A 27,753-nucleotide genomic window follows, 5' to 3' on the forward strand; every position below is an offset into this window, starting at 1 on the left:
GCCCAAGTTCCTTATTTGTAAAAATGGCATACTGCCTTTATTTGAATACTCGTATGCTCTGATACACTTAAAAACATCTACATATAATATCTAACACTATGAATTAGTGTTATAATGAAAAACGTCTGTGCACGCCCAGTAGAGATGAAATCTTCTTCAAATGTCCTCTACTGATTGTTGGGTGAAACTGAGAATACCAAATATCCATCGGCCAGATAAATGGAAAGATGGTTGTACATGGGAACTGATGGAAACAGAAGTGGTTTCTACACCTGACTACTGCCATACAAGCTGACAGACAAGTCCTTTGTGGGATGCATTCTCTTACCAAACTCAACCTGACGTAACCCTGTTCCCAAGGGAGCACACAGATATGCCCCATAGAGCACTATGTTTCACCCATCGCAACCTGAGTAAATCTTTCTTGGGTGGTCAGGTAGGAAGGGAGACCACGCTGGGCGGTTGTGGCGCATGCCTTTAATCCCAGCACTCAGGAGGCAGAGGCAGGCAGATCTCTGTGAGTTCGAGGCCAGCCTGGTCTACAAAAGCTAGTTCCAGGACAGGAACCAAAAGCTACGGAGAAACCCTGTCTCGAAAATCAAAAAAAAAAAAAAAAAAAAGAAGGGAGACCACTTCTCCATGGGTAACTGATCCCTCCCTCTCCTACCAGAACAAAAAATCTACATGTATAAGCAAATAAACATACAAATGCAGCCTGCTGAGTCCATTTACCATAGCAATAACTACAGAAAAGAGGTCACAGATTTGAGAAGGAGTGGATGGGGAACCCTGAGAGGGGTTGGAGGGAGGAGAGGGAGAAAAGAAATGATAATGTTACATTTTAATTTTGTTTTACATTTCAAAACAAGCCAGAAATTTAAGAAAAAGTAGCCCACGATTTTCTTCATTAATCACTCAGTCCAAGTTGCTCCTTTACTTGGCAGTTCTGTCCTACAATTCCAGGTTGGGGCAGTGACCAGCTGCGAATCTGGGTGTAAAGAGGAGAGAATCCAGGCTGTTATAAAGGCCATATGGCCTTTCCGACGTGGTAGCTCCAGATGTTGGCTTGTTACTATAGAGAAACTGAGCCAATTATCAGTTTCTGTGGAATTAAAAACCTGGATATGGAGGATAAATGTAAATATGAAATCAAGACTGTATGGCGTACCATGTCCTTGTCCATAGCCACCTCGCCCCCAGGAACCTTTAGAGAATCCGGCACAGAGATAGCTGGAAGGGGAAAGATGGTGTTTAGAAAGTTAAAGAACAGTGCTGCAGAATTCTCCCCTGAAGGGGTGTTTCCATGGAGTTCCTAGCAAGATGAAATCAAGAGGTTAGGATGCCTAAGGATGTCAGCCATGGAAGGGTATGGAGGCTTCTATGACAACTAGTATGATTCTTTCCCAGAATTCCTTGTCGCGCCCATTGTTTTGCCTGAACCAATGCTCTTGGGAGCAAGCTTCTGCCCCATCGTCACCCTCTTGCCAATCTATAATGTCTGCTACTTTTCACTGAAATAAATTAAGTTATATAGGTCAACTGATTTAAAATTCTCAAGGGCAGTAGTGTATTACAAACAAGAGGGACATACCATGCTATTCTCTGGCTTGCATATAATATATTAAAATGCAAACACACAAATGATTTCATCAACATAAAAAACAAAGAGTAGTACCAAAGAGTCATTTCTTAAATCTCTGGTCATCAGAAAACCTCCTAAGGGGCTCAGCTCTGCACTACCCATTTCTCTGGCAATTCTAGCAGATGTCAGGTGCCTGGGGCCTGTCTTACCTTCCAAGGCAAATGCAAACTATTCCTATTATCCTAAGGATCTGACTGCAGGATGCACAGCAACTATCTTGACCACAGCCTGATGGTCCATGAGAGGCAGTATCGTGTGTGCATTTTTGCATGCTGAGAAGACACATTTGCTCAGTGACACAAAAGACATAATTTAACAGATACTAGAAAAGGACAGGAAGAGAGAACCAGTCTCAGCACAAGTCTTCAGCATCTCACCTCCCCTGAAAGAAGGCAGGCAGTGGAGGCTCCCAGGCAACTACAACATCTGAAGAAACTGCATCGTTTACTCAGCAAGGTACCCTTGGAAGTCACACCTTTCTATCCATTTATACTCAAAAATTTAAAGACAGTGCTCACTAACATACCAAGAAAAAGCACCAGAATAATGCCATGAAAGCAAATCTGAAGGGGAGTGGGAACAGTGGGAGCAAGGTCAGGACACACTCAAATGACCTTTGGTGACATCACTTAGAAGTCCCTTCAGCCTGCACCAGCGTCAACCAGATGTGAAGGGGGTCCATTAAAGCCAGACTGAGACCTCTGAAGTCACACTGCTGCTGACGGTCATCCTGGGGTCTAGGAGCCTCATGGGAGAGGGTGGTACTGGCAAGGAGCCTGTTCTGGCAGCACGTGTCCTCTTCTGCCAGCAGTCTCCCTTCCCCATCCTGCTTGTTGTGAGCGGGGAATCCTCAAAGGCCAGCCAACGTGCAAACATGCATCTCCAGCTTCCTTGAAAGAAGCATAAAGAGGCTAACCTATTTCAGAACCACGTAGTGGCCCAAAGTGTCCAGTAGCTCCCGTGGTGTTGTGGTTATCCTTCTGACAGCTTCTGGGCCAGACATCAGAGCTAACCATGTCAGCTCTGCCTGAATCTGCAAAGTTGGAGAATGCTAACTAACCTGAAGAGGCTTTTCAAAATATGCAGTGAATGAGAAAAGGAGCAACATCACCCAGGTTTCACAGACAAGGCTGCATTATAAACAGAGGGCAACACTTAAGCTACCAGTGCAAAGCAAACGCACATCCGGAGCCCTAGGATACAGCCTGCCCTCCGCAAAGATGTGAGGAAACACTGGAGGAAGGGCAGCGCTGATTCATGACCTGCGCTCAAGTGACAGGGCAGAATGTAAAGATCCCTGGGATCAAGACAGAAGGGTCACAAACTATTACTGATTCTAGATAAGATAAAAAGCCAGTGCCCCAGAGTTCATGCTTCCATCATCGAAAAAGAACTGACATAAGACAAGAGCAAGTGCACACAGCGGCATCCATACCACTCACAGATGAAAGGAGCCAGGATGCCCGGAAGAAGCAGTAGACCAATCATGAGGTGTTGTAAGGACCCTGGCGTACAAGAGTAGAAAAGGATTGTTGGGTGTCAAAGAGCAGGAAGGAGCTCTTAGGGGACAAAGTTATGAGAACCTGAACAAAACCAGTCTTGCTGAATTATCTCCCCAAAATAAAGCAAATAACCATGATGTTGTAAGACTGACCAAATAGGAAGAGGCAGAAAGAGCAAGAGTTCTTCCTATCAGAAGACCCATTCATAAATATAGAATGGAAGGAAACAACAAAAATCTTTCTCAGGCAGTAGCTGTGACCACAACTGTTGCAAGCAAGAGCCCCTGATGAATTCTAAAACCATACGCAAAAGTCTGACAAGAGCCAGGATATTTTCGAAGCCTCATGCTCTCTCCCCTAGGAAGTGCACTAGGGGCATGAGAAAGAGCAGCATCTCAGTGAAGGAAGACATCAGATACCAGCAGTCACGGGGTGATAAAGGGCTGCGGCACAGACAAAGGCATCCTTTTCCGGCTGCTGAAACTCACTGAAGGCATAGCATCTCTGTAACACCCGGAACCATGTGCTCAGTCTGTAGAAACGTACGTCCTCAGTCTATTCTAAGGAAAGAAACCCAAACCAACACACAAGGCAATGGATCTGCAATCTTCAAAAGTCAGGATGATAAAAACAAAGGAGGAGCATCTTGGCCCCAGTGGGAGGTGATGGGGAAGAAGGGGAAGCAAAAAATGATGACTAAAGGCAATGTGAGTTCCTGAACTGGAGCCAGGACCAAAACAAGGATGTAACTGGAAAAACTAGCAAACTCACAAGTTCAACTAAGAGACTTGCAAGTCAACATTAATTTCTTGGTTTTAATCATTTTAATACAATTCTGCACGATGCTGAACTTCTAGGAAGCAGGCTGAAAAGGGGATGTATGAACTCTGTCCTATTTTATGATCTCCATGCAACCCTAAAATTACTTCAACATTAAAATTGGTTGGGGGGATCAAGCTGACTATAAAGTCTGTTTATTAGCATAGTATACGCCCTGGAAAAGTCTCGATCTTGTCAAGGACCCATAACTGGTCAGGGAAGCACGCATTCAGCAGCACCATCATGCCCAGTAGTTTGCATGTTATTGGAAAGAAAGAGTGAGTATTCTTAGACCCTGGGAGCAAGTTCTGAACTCAGCAAGAGTACAGACTGACCTCACTCAGGCACTGAGAAAACACATAAGGTTCTGGTGTCTAACTTCACATCCACACCAAAAGAGCAAGCCTACCGTGACCTTGGGCAGCTCACCTGTTGCCTTTGAACTCAGTTTTTTCAAAGTTAAGTTGAAGAATAATATGGGCTCTACCCCTTCACAAGGACTGGCTGAAAGACAGACTATGTGGAAAAGTTTTAAAAAATCACAAAACATTATTTGACTCTATAACTAGCTTATCATTCCAAGCTTTAAAATGCTCTCATTTCATTGTTCTCCATCTTTGGTGGAAACTGCTTATCAAACAAATCAGAAACCATTGTGTGATTTTAGGCATCTACTATGTTTGGGGCATTGGCTTAGATTCTATGGCAAATATTAAAAATAAAAGCACATGACTGGATGGATAAGTGTCCACCGTTTGTAAGAGGATGGTGACCTGTGCATCAGTAAATAAGAATATAAAACAAGAAGTGGAAACGGCCAAGTGTCTGGCACCGATCGCACTGGACACGTGGAAGAAGAACTCAGGATGCCTTTTCTTATCGTTCTGACTCCATGAAACTTTCTGCTTATTTGTGCGCATTATTCCAGAAACTTCTTCACAAAATCCCACACTCAGGAGATTTGTCCCTTTTTCCTTTGTCAGACTTGGAGTTCGTTATTTACAAAGAAAAAAGGGACAAATCTCCTGAGTCAGCCATCTCAGACTGAGCAATATTCCCACCACTCAACCCCTCTGGCTCCTACCGCCCTTCCTCCCCCTCTTCTGTGGGAGGCCTGGCTGTGAGCCTCTGTTCTGCTACCATCCGTTGCTGGATGAAGCCTCTCCTCTGATGACGACTGGGCTAGGCACCTATCTGCTATATATAGCAGAATATCATTAAGAATCATTTCATAATTTGGGGGGGGGGGTCAGTCATGTTTGGTTCTACCCTAGGTATCTGAGCCATCCACCTTCAGGTTCCTGGCCATCCAGGCAGTGCCAGGCATGAGCTCCCTCTCATTGCTGAGCCTTAAGTTAGACCAGTCATCAGCTGGCCACTCCCATAAGCTCTGAGCCACCATTGCCCCAAGTCTTCCAGGCAGAACTGCTTATGGGAGTGGAGATGTCCTGGACTCTTGCCTGCTCTTGGGGACCTTCTCCCTCTTACTGGGTTGCCTCCTCTAGCCTTGATATGTGTCTAGTCATATTGTATCTTGTTATGCTATGTTTGGCTAAGATCACTGGAATACCTGCTCTTTTCTGAAAGGAAATGAAGCAGGGTATCTTGGGGAGAGAAGAGATGGGGGTGATCAGGAAGAGGGGAAGCTGTGGTTGGAATGTATTGTATAAGAGAAGAATAAAAAAATTTAAATAAATAATAAATAGTCCCACCACTTATGAGCAGTTGACTTCTGGGGTAAGGAAGGTCCTTAGCCTCTGTTTCCTGGAAAACGGGGATAAAGATGTGCTCACCTTACAAGCTTCTTCCAAAGCCAACAAAAATCAAACACAGTGTCTTGCGCAAAATAAGTGTGGCATAAAAGTTATTTTTCTTGTCTCGGATTTACTTTTTGTGGCTTGGTGACTGACAGCAGAAAACACACACACACACACACGTATGGGTGCAGAGAGACAGAGATAGAGATAGAGAGACAGTGTCAGAATTCTAGTTACAAATGTTTCTTTGCTTCAGAAAAGGCCAGCTCCCCTGACCCTGAAGAGGAAGAAAACAGATCAGCAGAGAACTAGCTAGCCTCAAGGCTGCTGGAGTTCAAAAGGTTGTGTGACTAGGTTTTCCAAGCCTGAGTCTGTGGGGTTGTATTCTCAGCTTTCAGGGTGATGGGTTCTTCCAGAGGGACTGGGCCAGGCATACAAATAACTTCTTACCAATGGTAATGTAGCTTTCAGTTCTTGGCCACACATCTCCCAGAGATCCAACATGGTACCATGGAATAAGCCAGAGGGGAAAAAAACCACAAAGAAATAAACAAACAAACAAAAACCCTACTCTCTGTCCTCAGCATGACCCTAGTCTCAGCCCCCAGGCTCTACTCTTATTTCTCTCATGAACCAATGAAATGGGCCTTTCTCGAGTTCAACCACAATCTGGGCATGGGACCTTAGCTGTAAAGGCAGCCCAGCAGCCCAGCAGCCCCTGTCTTCCTGCACAATGTTCCAAGCCCACACTAATGGGAAACCATTCAGAACAGGCACAAGGAAGAGCCAAACCCAAAATGCAAACCATATTTCTTCAACCTCTTCCTCCTCCTCCTGTCTACTTATATTTGGCCTTGAGACCAAAGATGATTACATCTCATCCAGATTCCTCTGAACTATTGCTAACACACACACCACCACCACCACCCCACGTTACTTCTCTCATAGATATGTCATATATGTCTCATATATAAGTCATATATATGTCTCATATATATATATGTCATATATATAAGTCACCCTCATAACACAGTAGACCAGGCCATGCTTTCCCACAGCTCCTGTCTTACTCCAAGCGATAGCTGATGAGATCACAAGGGCCTCCCAGGTCCTGCTCTATGTGGCCTGCCACTTACAGCCCTTGTTCAGGCCACTCCTGATGTGCTTCCTCCCAGCTGTTTCCTCATCACATCAGGGATATTACCTCTGGACATCTGCTCTCAAAGTTCTCTCTGCTTGCCATAAATTTCCTCAGTATCCATCTCACCAGACCTCTAGGTCCCAGAAGCCTCTGCCAATGCTCAAACATCCCACTGGGCAGCTTTCCCTTATCATTTCATTGACTATAAACCCCCAACCACAACCTACACTCTCCTGCTTGCCTTCTTCTATAGCATTGATCCCATCCAGCAAACTGTCTCATTCTTTGCACTATCTCTCTCCACTGGAGCATAAGTCTCCTGTGTAGGAATATGGAGCTGTTCTATTGTTATATCCACATACATGAGCACGCATGTATATGTCCCTACACATGCATATTGAGGAGCACCACACTCTGAATGCTTAATGAATCTTCACAATCAGGCTATGAAAAAGTTATGCTAGTCCACAGTATAAGACAACAAAGCTAAAGTTTGGGGTTTGGGCTACTTATCAAGTGAGCCAGTAAGGAACTCTAACACCAAAATGCAGTTCTGGGGGTCCACTGTTCCTTGTGTAACTGTCTCCCAAAGATCCAGAAAGTTGTTCATTACTGTTCCTGCACCCAGATGTCAGTTTTCCACACGCACTCTAGGCAGGTGATAGAAAAGAAGGAACCAAGTTGCTGACAGTAAGATATACTTATTTTTTGTTGTTGTCTTTCGAGACAGGGTTTCTCTGTAGCTTTGGAACCTGCCCAAGCCTGTCCTGGAACTAGCTCTTGTAGACCAGGCTGGCCTCGAACTCACAGAGATCCACCTGCCTCTGCCTCCCGAGTGCTGGGCTTAAAGAGGTGCACCACGACTGCTTGGCCAAACTTACTATTTTTAAAACCAGTAAGAAAGGAACAAATTCTACGACTTCAATTCCAGCCTACCATCCATGAGAAAAAGTTTCTTGATGTGACAGAAATTAAAGTGTAGGGTTGTATGCCTTAGAGTCAAGAGAATCAACAGAACACTGTCCGGTTCGTTTGAGGTGGCTCTTTAGAGCAGCAGGCAATGCATCCGTCTCAGTCCCTTACCTGAAACTCTCAAGATCAAGTGCCTTGGAGCACAGATGTTTTCCTTGGATTTTTAAAAAATATTTGTACATGCATAATGAGATATCTTAGGGATGGAATCCAAGGCAAAATAGGAGTTTGCTCATTTTTCATATACATGTAACCTCAAAGTCATTTTATGCAATGCTTTAGGGCTTCTAGGTTAGATTTGTAGTGCAATTTGCAACATGTGGTATCACGATACACTCAAAACCTTTTGGATTAGGATGCTCAACCTGAGCATCAACCTCTTTGTCACCCCAAAACCAAACTGATACTTAACATATGTTAGCAGCTAGAAGTGAAACACATGGCAAAGCCACCAGTAGGATGTCTCACCCACATGTTGCGCACCGGCTTCCATCACAAGGTTCTCTGAAGAGGCTTTGTGAGCCCTTTTGAAGGGAAAGAGTAGAACCACCGTGGCTAAGCATGGGCACCACTTCCCATGGTGGCACCCCATCTCAAAGGATGACATCATCATCATTCTACAGACCCCAAGAAGGTGAAATAACATGCTAAAAGTTATAAAAAAAATGAAGTTGGGATTCAACTCAGGTCTCTGCTCACAAAGCCTATGGCTGAGCCACCTGACTATGAGAACCCCTATCACTAAATAGGTTTCCAAGTTTGATATCCCCCCCTAGAGTGTTCAAAAAGGTAAAGATTAGTCGGAAGGCAGATCATTAAATAGATGACCTTAAGGATGGCTGTGAGATGCTGCTCTGTTCTCTCTGTGGCTCCAAACCACGAGGTAGGCATCTTCCTCCATCATGTGGCCCTGCCAACATGTGCCCCACCACAACCAAAGCAACAGGGGCCAACTAATCCTCGACAATAGCCCAAATAAATTGTGGGCCAAAGGGAATTTTCCCTCTTTAAGGTATCTCAGTTGCTCTCTGGGGCTCCACTTTCCAGTGTCTAGTTGATGAGAAAGTCATTCCAACATCTCAGTGGGAACACTTGTGTCTTCCTGGCTGGCTGGGGGTTCACCCAGGTCCAGTTCGATTTGGATCTCATTCTCATGAAGTCCTAGAGTTCCAGGAAGACTAGTAAACCTGGTGCCTGCTAGGTTACTGAGGCATCACTAAAGCAGTCCTAAGTCACTGTCATCTTAAGTCTCAGTAGACATTAAGGAGATTAAGTAGTCGGCGACAGAAGCCACAACAGCAGGATCCTAAGTAAAATCCTCCAAAGGCTCTCCCCTCCCTCTTCCCCCACTGGGGTCTCTTTGCTCAAACCTCAGTGGGTCACATCAGTTTCATTTGCACGAAACAAGATCCCTGTATAACTTAGTTCTAGAAACACGGAAACTTCCTAGCCAGTTTCTCTATGTACTCTCTGACAAAAGCAAATTCCTCTCAGTCTGAGCTCCGGTTAATAATTTATGTTGTCAGTTTTTGTGTAACATGAAACACGGCATTTGAATGATTGCTCACCTTAGCTTTTAGCGGCCGCCTTTAAGAGAAGGCATTAGAATACAGTCCTGCAGGCAAACAGGAGCCCCAGGCTTTATCGTTCTCCTTATGTAACACACGTAAGTGCCGAATAAATGCTTTCTAATGATGCAGCAGATGAAAGGGCTCCGCACATTATCTTATTCGTGTGGAAGATATCCTGGCAAAGCGAGCAGGGTCTCACAGATGGAGAAACAAAGGAGCAGAGGTGAAGTGACGCACATGAGATCAGAAAGCAAATCAGAAAGGGAGCCTTGACAAGCTCGTGCTCTTCACTCCAAGGAGCTAATGTTTATTCACTCATTCCAGAAAGCCACAACCCCAAACATTCGAGTTCTACAGTCCTGCAAAATTTGGGTGTGATGAAAAGCACTTTATAAGTTGTGCTAGAAGAAGAATAGCCCTTACAGTTGGCTCTGGGACAAACTATCGCTTTCTCCCAAACATCAGAGAAGCACTTGGCAAGAAGTAAACATTGCATTTTCACCCCCTTGTGACAACACTGGCAATGGAAGGGCAGCGCTCACACGAGCCCCCCAAGGTCCTTTGCACCCCAAGGTCCTTTGCACCCCAATTATGTCCAGCTCTGAGCCGCATTCTTATAGGAAGGAAGCCAAATTGTCCTTGCTTAATCTAAAAATGAATGGAAAATACACAAGTACCCAAGATGTCAAAGTGGGGTAACCTATGAACTCAGTCTCTAGCATCATCTTGAATACAAGGCAAAAGCCTGTCACTCCATCCTCCCCTTGACACTGAAATATAGTGGAACTCCCCATGTACTGCCACGAGGAGACAGGCACACAGGGCCGGGGAGGGAGCGGCCCATGCAGAAGGGACAATGGGAGGGAACATGGTGTGTTCTGAGCTTTAATGTTGGAAAGTTATACTTAGATTCTTTGCCAGGTGCATGAAAACTAGATACAGATACAGACACATGACCTATTCCCAGAGAAGTAATAAGAGCTGGGAATCCTACTTTCTCAAAGAGATCCCTTATAACCACCATGTTTATTATGATAAGAGATTCCTTTCTGAGCTTGCAGTCAACTCTGAAAAGCAGAACTAGAAAAGGCAAACAGGGCACACATAGGGTGGGTGGGGAGAAATTGGCCAGTAAGCAGGAGGCCCATCTGCACCCCACAAAGCAATGTCAGAGAAGTAATCCTTACTGTCCAACATGCCGAGGAAAACCGCACACGTCATGTCTCAAACTTCTCTTCCTCTGGTTTCTCAGAGACACTCTCTCCCTTCTTTAAACTTCCAAAGACTTCTCTGTACATCAGACTGGAGGTAGAGACACCTGTCAGCTTAAACTACAATGTTTAAGCTGTTTGCATGTTATTGCTCACTCAAAATTATTTATTGAACTCTTGCAACAAACCTTAAACTCTTAAAAGCATGCTTTTTGAGGGCAGGAACCATGCCTTCATTGTTTTTAGCTGCGACAGGCTAGGCACACAGTCATACTGTGAGATACACATGAACCCTAGTGCTGGGAAAGCAATTTAGTGAGAAGCAGGAAACTAGAAGAGTTTGGACGTAGGCTTGAGAGGTGACGAGATCTAGTCCCCAGGGCAGGACTGTTCAGCTTTGTGACCTGGAGACAAGTTAAGTTACTTTACCTGCTTCCTAATCTGTGGCACGGGGACAGCAACCCTGAACCTTGCAAGGTTGCTGCTACTAAAAGAGATGACGCATGTAAGCCAGTAGGCACAGCGCTCCCCCAGAGAGCATGCTGATCAACAAGTGTTACCTGCACCAGCATCCTTCTTGAGCATCTTATCAACACAAGGGGCAAGAAGGCCATCCACTTCAGGAAACAGTGCATTCCATCAGAGGTAACTTCACTACTGACCCCTCAGTCAGTAGCTGTCAGGACACTAGTTCAAATGGCAAGTCAATTTCAACTCAGGTTCACAAGACACTGGTGACCAAGATACCCCTTCCAAGAGGCATCTGGACCCCCTGCAGTCACAGCTGTCTGAAACTGGCCTGGAAGGTATCTTCCAGGTTGGAGCTCTGATTTCCCCCAGGAAAATAAATCTCAAAGGTTGGTGAGGCATGGCTGCTGTGTCCTCCTTTCCCCAGGAATCTCCAGCTGCCATGGGAGCCAAGCCTTCTGTCATTGCTCTGGGTTCATTTCCTACAGCTTCTCTCTAGAATAGGACTCCTCCCTCAGACATCCTCATGTGGACACACTCTCCAGGACACTCTGAGGCCTGTGGCAGGCCGGATGTCCCCAGCATTGTGCAACTTAAGGTTTTAAATCATGTGTGTCTGCTAAGTTGTTCAGATTTTTATTCATGTCCAGCCAAAGCTGCCAGGGTTATGACATTGCAGACTGCAGCATCTAGGGTCCATTGGAAGCAAACTCCTCCCATAAAAGGAGAGGTAGTTACTGTTTCCTTCTCTCTTCCTCAGTCACCAGCACCCCTCTCTGCTCCACTTCTACACAGGTCTCCGGGAGAGCACAGACCAGCAACAGCCCACAGAGGTCTGGCCGTTTGGCTTCACTTTCAGGTGGAGAATGGCTCCCTCATAATTTTCAAAAATTAACACATTTTTCCTATTTTTAAAAATGTGTGTGGTGATTTGCCTGTATGCATGCTTATGCACCACGTGTGTGCTTCAAGCCTATGGAGGGCAAAAGAGGGTGCTGGATCCCCCAGAAATAAAATGGCAAATGGCTGTGAGCCACCATGTGGGGACTGGAATACAAAACTCCTGTTCTCTGGAAGAGTGGTCAGTGCTTGTAAACATGGAGTCATCTTTCCAGCCCTCCTCCCCTTTTTTCTTTTTATTTCAGATGTTTATTACAGAAATTTAGTAGAGCGCAACAGAGAATAAAGCAATCTGTCCTTTTGCTTCTTGAACTCCAGCATACGCCCTCTGGACTCTCTGAAATTCTGGCCCTCATCTATACCCATACATTCCTAAAATTAAGATCATAGTAATCAGCATCCTATTAGCTACTGTTTCATTTAGCAGTCCAATTGAACACTTTCTATGCCACTACACACCCTCCACAACACCATCTGAAAGAGACATGACTTTCCTTCATGTGGATACATCCTAGCTTAGTCAATTCCAAAAGGACTAGCAGATACCAGAGGAAAAGTAAATCGCCCCAAGTTTGGCACCACTATGAAGGAGACTTCCCAACAGCCCGGTAAATGAAGTTTCAGGAACCTCTGAATGGTGGTTGTTTTTAGTTTTGCTATCCAGGAGAGAAATTCAGCAATTTTTTTTCACTTTTTAAAAATTAAAATGAAATTACATCATTTCTCCCCTTTCTCTTCTCAATCCAACCCCTCTGACTGTTTTCATAGGGTAAAAATCTTACAGAATTGTTGAACCAAACGGAACACTGTTAACTCTCATGTGTTGTCGAACTACCCAAAAAAAAAAGTACTCTATGTACACCACCATCATCCAGGGGCGAGAATGTCCAGCTCGCGATACCTCCATCCACGCACTCATTAGTGGGGCTCATTCTGGGCCATCAGCCATCCTGCCTAGTACCTGGAGGTCCTCGGAAGCACCACATCAGCACGCCTTGGCTACTGCCCTCCACAGCACAGGCCTCTTCCATATAATAGTAAAGCTAGGTCCACGTCCATCCATCTCACATCCACCACCGGCGCTTGGAACCGGCCCTTATGTCTCCCCAGCAGCTGGCCTCCCATATGGCTTGTCACCCCCAGCCAAGCCCATCTCCTAAGCCACGGGCAGAAGTAAACACGCCACCATTCTACCTGCCATGCTTCCCCTCCACCTGCCCTCCAGCGCGGCTCACCTGTCACCCTCTCCCCTCGCAGCGCTGCCCACCAATCCGGCTTCTCCTTTCTTTGACATTTTCATTTTTAACTGACATGATAATTGTACGTATTTACATGGGTTCACTGTGACAATTCAATATATACGGACACTGTGTGATGGGCAGACCAGAGAAGCTGCTGTATCTGTCACCTCAGGTAAAATCGGAACATCCAAAGCTGTTGCGGGAGGTCCTTCCGCCCCTCCAACCAATAGCTGCTGTGATACCAGCCCATTGGGGCGTGGTCTCTCTCCCTTTAAAAAAGCGGCTATTTCCTCTGCTCGCTCTCTTCACTTCCTGCTCCGCCGGAGACTAGACTCCCTTCCTGGTTGTGCAGATGGCTGTTGTCTGGGACGGTGATCTGTAAGTTTTCCCCTTTAAATAAATAACACCCTATTAATCATAACTCCAAACTGGTGTGGCCTTGTTCGTGACTTACGCCTTCACAAAACAGTCTCCACTAGTCGTTCTAGAACACTCAATGAATTGTAACCGCTCCAGCTGTCCCATGGTGGTATACAACACGAGATTTGTTCCAACCGAGCCTTGATTCTCTCTCGGACACATGTCAAGGTTGTCCTGCCTGGGCCTCTGCACTTTCTGGCCCTTCACTCAGAAGTTTCTTCTCCTTTTCGCAAGGTTACTTCCTTCTTATCTTCCAAGTTCCAGAAAGGTCTTTCCTGGCCAGCAATTTAATTTACCATGTTATCCTGTGTTCTGTTCCTCCTTGATTTTTTTTTTTCACATGGCTTATCAAAACATCAAGATTTCTTATTTATGTATGCCTAGATCTCCATTTATCTGCCCTCCTCCACGGGCAGAGAGAGACTATTAACCCCTCCTCTCTGCTCTGTCACCTGTGCAGGCCCAGAAGTGCAGCCCACAGCCTCCCTGGGCAACACTTGTTGGATGAATGAATGAATGAATGAATGGACAGAACAAGGGACTCATTCAAGTAGTGCCCTCGCCAAGCACAATATTAAAGCTAAGTCTGTTGAAGAACACATTGCTGACTACCTTCTCAATCAAGTGGGGGAGCACTGAGCAGTAGGGAGCCTGCCTATATCTGTACTGACTGGGATCCATCAGCCTACATCCGCCTTCCCTATACGACCAACGATCTGTCAGAATCCAACCAAACGTCACACTGCTATCCTTAGACACCAGAAGTAAGCCCCTGTTAGCAGACCCAGAGAAAGATGCACCGAGAAGAAATCACACCATATTTTCAAATGGCTGGGAGCATCATCTCAGTTGTTTTCATATGAAAAACAATTCGTCTAGTTCGATCAACTAGGAATAGGGATTCAAGAACCAACATGTATCAAAAAGATAAAACTATGAGACATGCAGGTCACAGCTTCAGCTTTCCAATAGAATAGGGGTGTGCACACAGCCCTTTCGATGGCACCAGCCGCTGCACACCTGCAATCCCAGGACAAGCAGAGGCGAGGGCTGTCCCAGTTGCCTATGCTATGCCAGCGCTCGACCTGGCACAGCGCATACATTATCACATGGAATCCACACTGCTCTCAGCCATGCCCTTTCCTTACTCCTACAGACAAGGAAACAGCAGGTCGGAGTCAGGATTCCAGCATATCTAACTGCAGACATTGGCCATGGGAACCCAACCAACTTGAGAGTGGTGTTCTAGGTCCTTGGAGTCTGGTCCACTTCCCCATCTTAGATTGACTCCAAGGATACAGGACCACACTATAGTAAATGACTGAGAGGCAGAGTCCTTTCTGTCCACTGTGAAGCACGTCTCCATTTAGATTCTCATGACAGCCACAACACAGTGGAGGTCATCCAAGGTCAGAGAATGCTCTTCAAGGCCAGCTCCCTGACTCTCCTTCTCCCTGTCAACAGGCCCCAGGCACTAGACAACGCACCTCTCTCAGGGTCTTAGATCCAACCTCTGGAAACCCTGCTCATATGTAACAAGTTGCATGGTGTGTGAGAGGCGTTTCCATGGATTCCAAGAAGCCCTCCTAGTCATTTAAGGAGTAGCCCATCTCTACTCTATGTCATCACCCAGGGACAAAGCTGAGCTCAGGGTAACAGTCCGCAGCTCCCTCAAACTAGACACAGGTTGGATTGAGCCATTTCTGTTTCTAGCTCAAGGGAGTATGTGCTTAGCAATACTTGACTCTAGACTTTTAAAAATTAGTTCAAAACTCACAATTATTCTCTAGCTGAGCAGATAAATAAGAAATGAGAGATCCAGGGTGGAGTTAAGAGGCCTGCGTGTGGGTGTGACGTAACCATTTCTATCAGTTCTGCTGGATCTGGAATCACCTAAGAGATACAGTCTGTGAGGAAGACTCCAGAGAAGCGTAATTGAGGTACGAAATCTGCCCTGAATGTGGTGACACCATCATGTGGGCTGGGATCCTGGACTGATAAAGAGAGGAAGCGAGTTGAACACTAGATATTCTACTGTTCTGCTTCCTGATTAAGGATGCAATGTAACTAGTCCCCACCACCATTTGTTCCCTGGGCTGTGACAGGCTGAATCCCTTCAAACTGGGACCCACAAAAACCCTTCCTTCCTTCCTTCCTTCCTTCCTTCCTTCCTTGCATTGCTCTGGTAGCGTGTCCTGCCGTGGCAGTGGGAAAGGTAACCAGCGCAGTGGCTGTCTGCTGCAGCAAGCACTCTGACTGGCAAAATGAAGGCAGAGGAGGGGAGAACTTCGGTATCAGGCTAAAAAGTAATAGTGGAGCCAGGAAGGAAACAGAAGATAGAAGAGACAAGGCATGAAGTTGGCAGGCTCCTCACCTAAGTTTTACATGGCCAACAGCCCACAAGCCCTGAAAGGGATCAGGAAGAGAGGACATGCCTGTGCTTATGATGATCAGCAAGGGGACAGTGGTGTGGGAACAGAGATTCCTCTAGGGTTCCTCAGCTGTGCTGAATCTACTGAGCACAGGTTCCAATGAGCCCCTCCCCTCCAAACACTAGGCACACAAACATCCAGCACCCATTTTACACCTACAACTTCCCACCCTTACTTCCAGTCTTGTTCATCCCAAAGGGTGTTTTTCAGGCTAGACTAATCAGAAGCACACGTGTGCAGGCACACGCATACACGCACACACATATGCATGTCAGCACATACACACACACACGGGATCGGGGATGGGTTTCTGGGCACTGATCAGTGATCCCCTGCAAGCAGACACTGAATGACTGGAAAGCAACTTGAAATGACCTGAACACTCTGAGGAGACATGCTCTACAGACATGGGAACCCTACTCACACAAACACACATTTCTTTTATTTTCTGTTGTTCTAACACAACAAATCTTAAATATAGTTCATGTATTGCAGTAGCTAGACACTGTTTCCTAGAGTGAAACTAAACACAGCATTGTATTTAGAAAAGGCTGCCTGACTTAGTTTCTCTCCCAGCATTGCCAGACAGCCCTTCCACTTGGCAGGTGGAGAGCTGGGCTGGACTTGAGATTTCCTTCTATGGCCCTAAGGTCTAGCAGCCTCCTCTGCCTGGGGAAGCACCATGGGTACCATAAGAATAGGTCTATTTATAACACTACATGGTGTTCAAGGGAAAACCCTTGTCCTCACCCCACCCCCAGACAACCCAGAGAATAGTCTTGTCCTACTGGTAATACACTGCCTAAGAGAGGAGAGTGGGTTTGCAATGGAGCTTTCTTTGGGGGATAAGGACACTGTTTAGGATACAGTTGCATCTTTTGGGACGTCACTGATAATCCACTAAAGGAAAGCAGTTGGAGAGACTCTGCCAGTGTTTATTGCACGCCCCTGGAGGGCGCCTCAAGAAACGGAAGGCGGTGGAGAAGCAAGGGTGGCAAGGCAGGATGGTGGAATGAACCTGAGTTCCTAACATCTAATGTAGATGCAGAAATCAAGACGACAAGATCAGCTCGCACTCTCCTCCCCCAATGCAGCAAAGGTCTATGAGAAAAAAAGTGCAAAAGCAAAGTGAGTCCGAGTGAAAACCTAGATTCCGAGCACCAGAAAAAGCAGCATCTGAAGTGTGTGTGTCCACACGTACACATAAAAAGAGCATGTCTAAATGCGAAGAGATTTTTAAATGTTCTTCTTGATAATTCTTTTCTAAAAATCTTAGAATAAGGTCATTCTTATTAATCTGAAAATAATTTCAATTGTTTTAAGATGCACATGACATCCAACCCAGCAGCTTAGCCATTCTTAAGAATTATACGTTTCGCATTGCTGTCCACCCTCATCAGCACCCACTCAGAATGCCCTGGATACCCTGAAGGAGAAATCCCACACATCAACTCCATACCCCTCACCCCAGTCATTGGCAGCCTCCCAATTCCGTGTCACCAGGACTTTGCCTCCTCTAAGAACTCATGTAAATGAAGTCCTTTCTCCTTTTGCGACTGACTTATTTCACTTAGCATATCCTCCAGTTCATCCCTGTGTCAGCATGTGTCAGCATGCCCCTCTCTTTAAAGTTGAACAATATTCCACTGGGTATCCATACCACATTTGTTTACCCACAAATCTGCTAATGGAAACTTGGGTTGCGTTTACTTTGGGGCTATTATGAACATGAATATACAAATAATTTTTGAGCAGCTAAGCTTTAAAAATCCTGCGATGTATTTCCAGACAGTGCTTCTGCACATTAAAAACAGAACATGTCTCCCACTGCCCCCCCTGGATGACAAGCAGAGCAAGTCCCCTGTTGAAGCTGGCTTATTTTTTCCTCTTCCATGTTTCAACACTTCTGCATTGGTGGTTCTCATTCTGGCTAGGTATTAGCATCATCTCTGGTGTTTCTAAACGACCACAGAGGCCACAGCTCTGCAATGTCCTCTGAATCAAGTATCTCTGGTGGAGGTAGAGGAAATGGGTATTTTTAAAAGTTTATGTCTTTTATTTATGTGTGTAAACCTGCAGGAGCCCATGGAAGTCAAAAAAGGGCATCAGATCCACGAGAGCTGAAGCAACAGTCAGCCGTGAAATGTCATCTGGGTGCTGGGAACTGAACCTGGGTCCAGTGATGGGCAGTAAGTGTTTTGTTCTCAGAGCCATCTCTCCAGCCTTCAGAAATGGGGATTTTTTTTTTAGAAGCTGCCAAGATTGTTCTAGCGATGAATGAAGTGAAGACCACCACTGTAAACCTTCTTCCTGGGGCTCTAGATTTACAAAATCTCTGACCCGGGAATTTCGTCTTTTCCCATCAAAACCCAGAAGGGTGTGATGTCCACGCAGTCACCCCAGTGGCCTCACTGACTGCATTTCAGCTGAGAACTCTCGTGGTTCACAGCTGCCGCCTCGGCTAAGCTGCATATTTCTTGGAAGGAACACCCTGATGAGCTAGCAGGTAGACTAGGGTGCCTAGGTTTATTCAGTCCTCAGACGACTGTAATTTATTCATTAAGGCAGTAGGGGCAGCGAGAGCAATTGGACAATGTGGCCAGAATGACTCTGCTGTCTAAGGGGCAGGTCCCTAGCCCACACAGACCTGTGACCATCCTTCACTCTCCCCCACTGCACCCATCAGCACTGTGGCCAGTTTCTCCTCACTCGTGCCCAGAAGGACGCCCAGCTATTTCTGTGAAGTTTGAGAAACAATGGCAGGGCTGTGTCTGGTGTCATTCACTTGCTTTCCCTGTGGGACTGGTTCCCCGTGTGACATCTTAGAATTCATCTCAGGTCCACATGTAGAAACCTAACAGACAAAAGGTGATGACATTGGCCATATAACAGAGGATCCAGGTGTGAAGGACAGGAACCACCGGAGGAGTTAGAGAAATAAGGGCACATGGTCTCCCTGTGCATCGCTTGGCCTTTGCAAGCCCAACTCTGAGTTCTCCCTGTAGCCTGTCAATCAAGCTCAGCCCCACCAACCCGGTGAACAACCTGCACAGAAGGATGCTTGGTGTCCTACCTGCTGGCCTGACTCTGCTTGGCTTAACAACCATAAAAGCTCATAGCAAAGGTGAGGGAGAGGATGTTTCAAAAGAGTAATGAAGCAGCTGGAGAGATGGCTCAGCAGTTAAGAGCACTGGCTGCTCTTCCAGAGGACCCAGGTTTGATTGCCAGCACCCACATGGTAGCTCATAACTGTCTGTACCTCTAAGGGATCTGACACCCACACACCAATAGACATAAAATAAAGTTAAAAAAACGAGTAAGAGAAATGAAGATATAAAGAAAGACAGACCTGTCTGTTTCTGACATGTCTCTGAGCAGAGAACCCCAAATACGCAGCTGAGTAGAATCTGTTTCTCCCTGCCGTTCTGCAAATGCATCCTGAGGGTCTGCTGCATGGTACAAGGTGTAGGCCTGGAGTACCTCCTGTCTGTTTTGCTAGGTTTCTCTACTAATGGTGCTATGGATAGAACCCAGGCCCTCAGGAATTCTAGCCAAAAACTCTATCATGGGTCCAGCCCCTAGCTGGTTTTTAATCTCACCTTTTGCACAATTCCCCACTCACAAGTAAGATGCTACTTGCATGTCTTCTTCAGCATCTTTCCGGCAGGGTGACACATTCCTGACAATTCTCTAGGTCTATAAAACCCAGCATTACAGACAGAGAAGAGACAGAGCTCAGATGAGCCCTACGTATCAGCAAACACCCTGTGCTAATCAGAACTGTGTGCCCAAGGATTAACGCCACGCCAGGCAGAATGAGAGGTGCTGCCCATCAATGCCACTGTCAATTGAAAAGATCATGGTGCCATCCGAGGAGTGGCCCTCCAGCTCAGGCTGTGTTTGCAACAATCTGAGCACGTTTATAGATGAGGAGGCACACACTGTAACTGAGAGGACACAGAAACAGAATCTTCAGAGGTCCTGTGACTTAGGATTCCAGAGCTACACCAGCGCTGTAAAGGAGGAAAAAGAAAAAACAGAGGGAAAGTCTCATCATGGAAGCTGCAGTGTGGCACAGTGAGTCACACAGTGACCCTTTATCTATCCATTTTTCTATGCAGATGTTCATCACCAGGAAGCACCATCAGTGCTGGGCCTCACTGGGAAGGGGGAGGGAGGGCACTACAGAAGGAAAAAAAGGGGGAATAAATAGTACTAAGCTCTTCTTAAGGCATAGTAAAATAATACTTTATGTTCGTTTAAAATACATATTGTGTGTGTGTGTGTGTGTGTGTGTGTGTGTATTCACACATAGAGATAGATAGACAGAGTTTGAATGAACACATTTTGGTGGTAACAGTCTCTCCTTGAGAGCCATAGACTACCTAACAAAAATCCCACTACCAGGCAACAGAAACTCCTCCTTGAGTTGTTTGTCAGGGGAGTCAAAGAGACTCCCACAATAATATAGGATATTACCATTGCCCTTCTCCCCAACCCCCAGAACTTGAAGATAAGACCCTATTGCTGACAAGACCCTATCGCTGGAAACACTACAAACTTTGTACACAGGAATTAGAGGCATAGCTGGAACTACCTGGAAGTCTCCTCCATGAGGACTAGCTCATGATATCCATGGGTGCTATGCAAGCTGCCAATGAAGAGAAACAACATTCCTACCCACCGACAGAGCCCATGGACCGCAACAATGACCAGCACAGCAAATAGCCCCAGGAGTACAACAGAGGCGCGTAGATCTTGGAGGTCACCAACAGCTGTCTAACTGGACTCCAGGTCTGTTCAGTAGGACAGAATTCATTCTTGGTACTATAAACCTAGTCAACTCCCTCAGGCTGGAGAGGGCATAGACCCTGGAGGAGAAACTACTACTGTGGCTTTCCTAAACCAGTATAATTCCCAACAGCATCTAAATGCTTAAAGTTCTACCCACAGACAAATGCAGGTCCCATCCCTCACTAAAGAGCTCTTCTGCCGCAGATAGAGATCTACAACTGATCAAAACCCAGAGAATAATGACTGTGGAGTGCCCATGCTCCATGGATAGAGAATCAACACAACTTCTACACTTAGGCTCAGGGAGCACTGTAGAGGAGAGAGTGGAAAGGTTGAGGAGCCAGAGGACCAGGACATCTGCTACAAGATAGTGCCTTCTGTATATGACAGGGAAACCGTACCCACGAAACCTCAACACCACAGAGATGCCTAAACAAGACCTGAACAATGACGACAGCTGTAGATATGCCAGTGTGGATGGGGGACATCTCATAGGCCCCACTCTGGAGGGATGACTACTAAGACAGGGAGAATTGTCCCCTCCAGAAATGAGCCCCTTCACAGGTCACCAATGCCAAGCAGTCAGCCCTAAACACTTACATATACGAGCACTAAATGGGCTCAGCAGGCTCTGTGTGTGTGTTGTGTATATATGTATGTATGTATGTATGTATGTATGTGTGTGTGTATATATATATATACATACATATATATGGGTGTGTGTAACAAAATTTAAAAGAACAAGAGGTTATGAATTTGAAGGGGGGAAAGGGGACATTTAGTAGCTGGAGTGAGGAGAGGGAAAGGTGGAAATTATGCAAATACAATGTGCATAGATGAAATTCTCAAAAAAGAACCTTTTAATTTTAATTTTAAAAATACACCTGAAATTAAACGACTGTTTCGGCGACGGCAAGAATCCTATATTAATGTCGTTGCGGTGACGATGGTTCCCTATCAATTAATTACTCGTTAGGTGTTCTTGAGCTTATTCACGATTAGCACACCTGATCTCCTTTACCAGGAGCAAGAAAATGCTTCGTCTGCTGAGAATGAATGAATCATGCACTGTGTACTAACGTGGAGCATTCCCACAGATGCGCTGGCAAGGACTAGGAGACCCGAGCCTATGCCGAGCAGAAGACATAAAGATCAACATGTTTATACTCACTCGAGAAGCCCAGGGGCTGGGGTGAGGGGAGAAGGATAGCATCTCACCAAATACCCCATGTGCGCTTTATTTGATAGTACACAAATGTGCTGCCTTCGAGCACTATAAAAAAATGTAAGCAATAAAGCCGTGGCGCACTGCTGAGACTTTGGCTGCACTGGCAGGGGTCTCCCAGTGCCACCACACCTTCCTGGGTTGACACAGCAGCAATGCCGGGGGTTCCGGTCTCAGACACAGGCTGAGCTCATGGGAAGGTGGCGCGAGGAAGCGCCAACTCCACTGCTCATTGCAGAGCCTTGCAGTATCACCCTCAAGACAATCGTGACAGCTATGAGCCACCTCTCTGGAAGCAACACTTAGTCATGGTGGCAGCATGCCACGTTCACACAGCACCTTAAATCCGAAGAGTACAAAGGGATTGGGCATGCTCCTGCAGCCCAAGGCCAGCTCCAGAAGGAGGAAGCTCGTGCAGGCTCCTGCACAGCGTGAAGAGATCTGATACACCTAGGTTCTATGTCCTGTCCTGTCCATCTTTCCCAGTGGCCCTGCAGGTGGGTTTTTTATTATTATTTTAAATTTTTTTATTTCAGAATTGCTGTTATGTACAGACATCATTTAAAAAAAACACACACACACATACTGGATATTTTCCATGACGTAAGAGCTGGAAATAAAGTTTAAGGGCAATTAGGAGAACTGAAATTGTCCCATAGATGTCTGAGGATAGCTCCTCCTTAAACGTCCTTGATCAGCTCCTCCAGTTCTTCCTTTGTGAACATGTGGAAACTTAGACCAGTCTGCACCGTGGCTATCTCTGTGTTTGTGGGGTCCAGCTTCTCCTCCATCTTCAGTGTCAGAGACTTCTGGTAAACATCCTGCAAGGAGCACCCTCTGAAGCAGAGCCAATTGCTCAAGCCTCACACTGTACAAAGGTCCCAGATGGGTCCATATGGAACAGCTGGGGTCCTTTCTCATCATCTCTGCCAAACAGCAATGCTACTCCAAAGGGATGAGACATGGCACCTGGATCTGCATCTTCTTCTCCAAACTGCAAAGCCAGATTGGACACAGCCTGGGTGACACTCTCCATCGTCACTGTCTCATTATAGGAGAACCAACGGTTCTGTGTCTCCACTCTGGCTTGATCAATTCAAGTTTTAGCATCAGCAATTAGCCCACTCATGGCACAGCCTATACGAGCATCAATCTCTACAATTTTCTCAGTGCTGCTAGACTCCATTAGTAGGGAGGTAATTCTCTTCTCCACAGCTAGACACACACCCTCTGATGTCTGGGTGGCAATGGCCGTAGAACCAAGCTTGAAAGTCTAATGGCATATTCCACTTGAAACAGTCTTCCTTCAGGAGAAAAAGTATTCGCACCCCTGTCGTACTCGGACCGAGTGAGGAACATGACGAGGACAAGAGGAGGCAGCAGTGGATACATGGGGTGTTCAAGGGCCACACGACTCCAAGTAGCACCCTAGACAACCACACCGCCACAGCACCAAGGACCCTGCTGGCCCTGCAGGTGTTTAACCACGCTTTGCCAGGTTTCCTTCCTTGTAATTCAGAATAACAGTATTTAGTTCATAAAATTAGACTGCAAATTAAGTAATAAGCTGACATAATAAAAGCTAATACTTAGGGAGCCCGAGTTTATTCTAGATCCTGCCTCGAGCACTAGACCCACATGGCCCTGGTGGAGGGCTTGTGATAAGGCTCGGAAGTCAGTACCATTGCTATCCAGGATTGTAGTGAGGGAGCAGTGCCAAGGTTCCAGCAAGTGACCCACATCACAGAGCTTCTAAAAAATGGGAGGGCAGAATACTTTACAGACCTCTGCGGGACAGTGAGAGCCACCAAGAATTTGGATGACTGCTACTTCCATTGGGAAACTGAGGGACAAAGAATCAGGAGCAAATGGCTGTCCCTCCTCAAAGAGTCCTGCAAAGCAGTGAAGGACCACAGAGGACAGGAAAGGAAGAGGACAGGAGTGGGGGGTGGGTCGCTGACTCTCCGTCTAGGCAAGCTACAGGTTGTCACACTGTGGGCACCGGCCCCTTCAATGGCAGCACCAAACGACACCGGAGTCTTCTGACTAAGTGCCATTAAATATTAGCACAACCTCAAGATCCCTGAAAGATAAACCTTAGCCTGTGGGTTCCACTTAAGAATGTGAAGGGGACAGGCCACTGGGAGGCAGGGTGTAGGAAGCTTGTGGGCACATTAGTAATGGGGACATGGAACTGAAGCCACAGGCTCCTTCTTGGCAATGACTCCATCCCCTTCCTTTAAGACAGTGTCTAGGAGACCTGTGGAGGAGCAGGGACTCTTGCGTTTGAGCCCTGCAGGGCCAGAAAGATAGTTCTGCACCAAGTGTCTGTCACAGAGCAATGGGTAGGGCAGACACACAGGAGAGCTTCACTCATTAACATTGGTGTTGCCATGACAATAAGCTGTTGCCAGGTAGCAGCGAACTAGAAGAGTGAGAATTAGCAAAGCCTAAAAATAAAGCTGTTGTTTCTTCCCCATCTAGATGTCCATGGCTAACAGGCAGTGAGCTCGCCTCCTCCTCTGCACCCAGCCTCTCTCCAGCCAGCCCCCACTGTGGCCTGACCCCGGAGCACACAAGACAGGCAGCATCCAGCTCAGAGCCAGAGCACCTGACACGGGGACAGAATTGTACCGAAGCAAAGACCACACCCAGAAGCACTGAGCAAACCCAGAGGGCTCGCTCCCTCCCTTGGGCCTAGAGTGCTAACCTCAGTTCCTGGCTGGATGAGGAACAACTATCCCCTCTGTTCTGAGAGCTGGGACATGTTCTTCTCCCCCGCACTGTACATGCTTCTTAAAAAAAAAAATGCTCAAATGGGTCCATGTCTCAGAGGCAAGAGCAGAGTCAGACGCCTGTGGCTCCTTTTATAACTATAGTACCACCCAGAAGCCACTGCCTAATGATGAAGAAGCGGTGGTAAATATCTCTGAGGCGCACTACCTCAAGTCTTCTGATTTGGTTTTGGGAGCAAGAACCTGACAGCAGATTATGTTCCAAGAGGACAGACACTGCAGCTAGCTGGACACCTTTCTGGCCTCAGCATGTGCTATCACCCCAGATGCATCATGACAACATGGTAAATACCCTGAAGAAAGGAGGGAGGGGAAGAGGCGCCTGGCTGACATGGCAGGCACAAACAGCAAGGCATGGGCAACCGTGCCATCTGGCCTAAGTGAAGGACTTCTCTCTGGAATTCTAAGCTCTGCATTCTAAGAACCTAAGCCCCATCCCCTATCCGGGTCTCTAGCCTCAGACACTGAGTTATCATGTATATACAACTGTGTCTTGCGTTCAATGTATCTGACAGACTGAAATCCAGAGCTTTGGTGGCCACGAATTCTTTTATAAGTATTGTTAGTAAGCTCTCCTCACACACAGCATCCACTCGGCTTCTCTGCTATAAAATACCATGTGCTCAATTTAGACGGAGGGCGCTCACACGGCTCTGTACACGGGGCGGAGCTAGCGGCAGCATTTGCTTTCCTCGTGTCTTTCCCTACAGCCTCGCTCTCAGTTCTCCCTCCCCACCACAACCACTGCGCTCAGCAAGGGCAAGCAGGGACCTCCAACCCCCATGCAAGAAGGAAAATAAACTCCCCTCCTTCCAGAAAACACACAACCCAGAGAAAGAGAGAGGTGATTGCTTGGTTCTTTTATCCGGATCATCCCAACCATGTAAGTTTGAGTACATAACTTAAAGGTGGGAGAGACAATGACCGACTAAAGAGGGAGCTAAACCAATGGGGACCTGAGAACAAGCCCCTTTCATGCCTCCAGATCACAACTTCCAAGTAAGACCACACCTACAAGCTATTTTCCACTCCCCCTAGAGAGTGTACCCAGATTTGACCTGCCATCTGCCACTGCCACTGGCCTGTGAGTGCATGCTCAGAGAGGAGGTAGCATCTCGGAAACCACAAACCCCCTAATCATGCTGCCCTTGAGCCCTGGAAGGTATGATACAGCAGACCTGCTGCTGATGGATGCCGTCCCTCTGAGGGCCAGAGTATCTTCATGCCAACCCCTGCCTTGGCCCACAACCAGCAGGACATCCCCTTGACCACAGAGCACAGAAAAGCGGGTCTAAGGCTGACCAGAGCAAAGGCCTCTCTTGGACTGTTTGTGATAAAATGCACCCTGACTTAAAGCAAAGCCACTACCTTGGTGTTCAGGAGCCCTACCTATTACCACTCCCCAGCTGTGAAGTTCCCTCATTGATGGCACAAAACTCCATTCACACCTGCAAGTTAAAGTGCAAAGGACTCGCTGTCCCTGGCTCCAGCCACCCCAACAGTTATCCCTGTAACGGGCAGTTAGGGGATCATGAAATACGGGTCGGACAGATGAATGATGAGAACCCTCACTCAACCCTAACTTTCCCTATCATGCTGCCTTGGTCCTGACTCACAGGTCACCTAGCACACCAGGTGGACACCAGCACAAGCACGGGTGAACTGGGCTGAATGCTCCCCACCCCCAATTTCTCAGGCTTCAGGGTGGATGGAGATGTTACCGTCAAACCCAGACCTCCTCACGGGAAAAGGAGACAAAGCAAACTATTTGAATACTTTCAAATAAAGCGCTGTTACTCCAAAGCCATTGTAACTAGTATCCTTCCTGTCTTCCCACAACAGTAGTCACTATGTGGGGTCATGATGTCAGCTCTGCTTACCCTGAGCACCCCATGACACTGGATGTGCTGATGTCCGGCAACGGCTCCCATGAAAGCAAGCACAGCGGCCCTAAGGAAGTCACTGAAATAGCAGGTCCCAGGAGGACAGGGCTCCCTGTCTGTCCTGCCTTTCTCCTGCACAGAGCAAGCTGTTTTCTCACTCTGCATCTGCCATTTTTAGAAGGGGTTGAAGTAACATTCCGATTTCCTCTGCCTTCCCCTCCCCTCTGCTCCTCTACCACGTGGCCCTGTATTCTGTGTAGTGTGACTTGCTAAGTCCCCGATACAAACTCCTCAGCAGACACACGCATTTTAAGAGTGTGCATCCCTTAAAATAACTGGATTGGAAACCTTCTGGTTTGAGCTGAGAATTCGATTTGACGACTAGAGAGATTTGGGCTCTGAAGAAAACAAAAAAAATATGGCTATTTTGAAGAAATGTGTGAGTAGTTTTTAAGAAACTGGTGGCTGAAGGATAAAAGTGTCTGACTTGCTTTGTGCCCAGCAGATTCTCCTTTCGAAGTACAAATATCCTTCCACACAGTTCCCACAGGGAGTTTTCTGAAGCTCAAGACAGTATCATTAGACCCCACCTCCTTTCGCTGCATTCCTAAACTATAGCTTCACCCTTTGCCAAAGAAGTGCCAACAGGGCACTGTGCGAAGTGTAGTTAACCACCATGAGCCAGCTGCTAACCATACAAAGTGGCACACTGTCTGCAGAGAAGCCCCAACCTGCTACACACACACACACACACACACACACACACACACACACACACACACCGTGAAACACATTGTCTTCTGAGGATCATCAAATCTCAGGCACATGACAGCCCCCCTCAGTGAATTTCAAACACACGCTCCAGGCCTGCTGTGGAGAGACTCACTGGTGTCTGTTTAATTTTGGTCTGCTTTCTAACCACACAGATTTATAGAAGGGATGCTTGCAAAAATCTCTGAGATGTCTGATTATTGTTTTCA

The 27,753-nt window shown here is 46.6% G+C and overlaps 1 protein-coding gene and 1 pseudogene across 35 annotated transcripts in view; both read right to left on the bottom strand.

The window, feature by feature from the left end:
- Cacna1c (calcium voltage-gated channel subunit alpha1 C) overlaps window positions 1-27,753 on the bottom strand; it is a 662,482-nt gene that overhangs the window by 399,674 nt on the left and 235,055 nt on the right. The window lies entirely within an intron of this gene.
- Window positions 22,776-26,874, bottom strand: LOC126505449 (proteasome subunit alpha type-5-like; annotated as a pseudogene).

Source organism: Alexandromys fortis, unplaced genomic scaffold (genome assembly GCF_014885135.2).
Source record: "Alexandromys fortis isolate MF-2015 unplaced genomic scaffold, M_Fortis_MF-2015_v1.1 scaffold_59, whole genome shotgun sequence".
In the NCBI taxonomy this organism is placed as follows: Eukaryota; Metazoa; Chordata; class Mammalia; order Rodentia; family Cricetidae; genus Alexandromys; species Alexandromys fortis.